This window comes from Theobroma cacao, chromosome 3 (assembly GCF_053813885.1).
Source record: "Theobroma cacao isolate CCN51 chromosome 3, ASM5381388v1, whole genome shotgun sequence".
NCBI lineage: Eukaryota > Viridiplantae > Streptophyta > Magnoliopsida > Malvales > Malvaceae > Theobroma > Theobroma cacao.
In genome coordinates, this window is record NC_142641.1 from 4,294,783 (window position 1) to 4,298,019 (window position 3,237).

At 32.7% G+C, this 3,237-nt stretch overlaps 1 long non-coding RNA gene across 1 annotated transcript; it reads left to right on the top strand.

Annotated features, from left to right (window-relative positions):
* The first annotated feature begins 291 nt into the window (after nucleotides 1-291).
* LOC148763490 (uncharacterized) lies at nucleotides 292-2,109 on the top strand. The gene is made up of 3 exons (XR_016025184.1): nucleotides 292-386; nucleotides 1,044-1,123; nucleotides 1,988-2,109. It is a non-coding gene; the product is annotated as an uncharacterized LOC148763490 (long non-coding RNA).
* Nucleotides 2,110-3,237: the final 1,128 nt, after the last annotated feature.

Sequence of the window (3,237 nt, forward strand, 5' to 3'; positions counted from 1 at the left end):
AAATTTTAATTTCGGTATAATTTGGAATAAAAGGGTAAAATAGTAATTTTGCCACCCTAGGGGCAAAATTGTAATTTTCCACCACTAGTACATTTTTCCAGCACATGGTCTTCCTTTAGCCTCATTTTGACCATTGACTAATTGTGTGGTGGAGATAAAAAGGATTAAAATTTTAAAATTTTAAAAATGGACCAATAAAAAAATGACATGTGTCATACCTTTATTATTTTATTGTTTCTTTATAAAAAGGCATAACATCAGCCCATTTTCTTCATATGGCCGGCCAAGCAAGGAGGAGAGAGAAAGAGAGGAAGAACAAAGGGAAAAACAAGAAAACCTAGGTGAAAATTCAAAGAAAAAGTGAAGAAATCAAGGAAACAAGCTAAGTAAGTTAGAATTTCTTTAGTTCTCCTTGATACCTAGCTTACCCATGCTTTTGTTCTTGATTTTCATGGTTGAATATTGAGTTATTATGATGAATTAAATTCTGAAAAATGGGTTAGGAGAGAGAAACTTGTTAGATTAATTTGATTTTAAGTTATGTTAGTATTTTAAGTTAGTTTAGTATATTTAGGAACAAAACAACAAGAAAAGAATTCATTTTCCTCCATTACCATTATTGGCTGAATTTTTTAGGGGAATATTGGCTGATGATCTTGATGTTTATTTGAGAAATTATGATGAATAATGATGAATTATGAGTTTAAAAAAAATAATAGGAATTTTCAGAGCAAAAATATGAATTTTTACCCATTAAGGGTATTTTCGTAATTTGCTATCAGGACTGATAATTTGAACCACACTGAGGGACATTAAGTCAATTTGGGTGCAATTGAGGTATAGAAACTGAAAAAAATTAATTTGGAGTTTAAACGGATGCGTATATCTATTTAATCGGGTAATAGGCCGAATTAGGTCAGCACCGCATTTAAGCGGTTGTCGGATAAGTTGTATATCATATCATGCATATATACCGAGCCTGAATTGATTTTATAATGGTCAAGCATTGATGTGGTGAATTATGTATTGTACATTGTGGATAGGTGGTGAGCAAATTACACTGGTAAAAGTACAAAGATTGTGCTTGAAGACTGGGATTAGGAGTACATCGACTCCTAGAACTGTGAGTGGACACTTTATCGTCTTAAATATCTAGAGTAATTATACTTCTATTATGCTTTTATTGAATGGTGAGTTTAAATTATAAAATATTATGTTTTCCAATTAAAATATTTTTTAATAAAAATGAGATTTATACTGGTTTTGAAATCAAATATTGTTTTGGGAAAATTGAGTATATGGAGACTGTGTTGAAATTTATGATTTTATATGTTATTGAAATTGTGGCTTATGACACTATGGTAGCATGATGGCTAAATGTTTTGGGTTGGCATAAAATATATGAACAGTTTTGGATTGGTCTCGGTAGATTGGATTACATTTTATTCGCCATATTATGCTACTGAAATTTTTATGGGTCTGGTAGTTTATTAAACGGTCACTGCAGTGGTGGGAGTTTCCGTGGACTGCCAATGAAAGGGGTACGATAACCCAATTATATACTTACCTCCAGGGGGAGATGTTGAATGAAGTATCTCTTGAGGTATGATTTGAGTGCACCTCACGTTCTGGCCACCACGTGAGAGTGAGACTCAGCCAACGCCAAGGAACGGCTGTGTGTCAGATGTGAAAACATGTTTATGGGTATGGCTCATTGAACAGCCTTGGCGGTTTCAGTGGGATACCTTGACGAAGGTACCCACGAGAATGATTCTGGCAGGGGCCAAGTTTAAGAAATTCATAAGCCGAAAAATTTGGATGAAAAGAAATTATTTGGTATAGATTGAAACAAATTTTGTGTTCTGAACATTATTGAGATATAACGTTTTTATATTGTCTCCATCTACTCGGCTTTAGATGCTTTTGATGGTAATTGTTTACTCACTGGGATTATTTAATCTCACCCCTCTTCCTATCCATTTTTCAGGCTCAGGACAGTTTGTTGATAGTTGATTAAGACGAGAATTAATCTCGGTGTTGCATCATAGGAAATAAGGGTTCGTAGGTCTACACTTTCTTGGTTAGTTGGGGGCCCACGTGTCACTGTAAACGAAATTTCATACTTTAATTATCTTTATTACTATATGGAAAAATTTATTTTACTCTTACGCTACAAAGTTATTTTAAGAAGACTTTGAAAATATTGTGTTTTAAGAAAATAGAATATTTTATTTAATATTTTTATTATATTCAAATAGCTATAATTTTACTTTAAACGAATGTTTTAGACTTCAAAATTTAATTTAAATCATGAAATATGTGTTTCCACTTACATATTACATTTTTACGGATTTCGAAATTTCAAAAAAAAATGACAAAAATGCCCTTGTGAGCTAGAAATAATATTTTATTGTTTGAGTTGGAAACAACTTATGATTTCTTAAAATGTGAGATTTAATAATTGTCGCTCACCGGGGAGATGCGAAAGTTGATGCTAAGCCTTGCGGGGTTTCGATCGGCATTCGGGGTAATGAGTGCTTATTGGGACGTCTCGGCGGTTGTCACAGGCTCGATGGGAGTTCCGGGTCGTGACATTACGTGAGGTTGCAAGTTTGACAGAGGATGAAGTTGATCAGGCATCTTACAAACTTACTAATAATCCATCCCAAATAACTTATTTTTTTACTTTTCCCTCTAGCAACAGACTTAGATGGTAAAGAAAGATTGTCTCAAGGCCTTGATGTTAGAATAGTTTGGTTTTTCAAGACTTTATTGTTAATTGTTAAGAACTTAAAAACTTGTTGCTAATTGGCTTGTTCTTCTAGGATAACAAAATTATTATGGGTGTTTGTGTTCTTGAATATTATTATGAATATTTGTGTTCTTGAATATTATTATGGATATTTGAGTTCTTCATTAATATCTTCATCGATCTCATATTATTATGGATGAGGTTTTTGTGAATTGTTTTTTTTTTTCATGCTGGAAAATTCTCGCAGGGCCCAGCTACCTTGTAGTTATTTTATTAATAATAGAAAAAATTAAGTACAATGGGGAAGGGGACATAAACCGAACTTCAGAATTACATGAGTGTGGGAAGAACTTAAAGAAATATTTGAAAAGAACTGTCCCATTTTACATGCATATTTATGAATGCAATCATAAAATTGAGACACCTCCATGTTACAAGATTCTAAATAAAATGAATTAAGCAAGAATAAATTAGGAGTACTACTC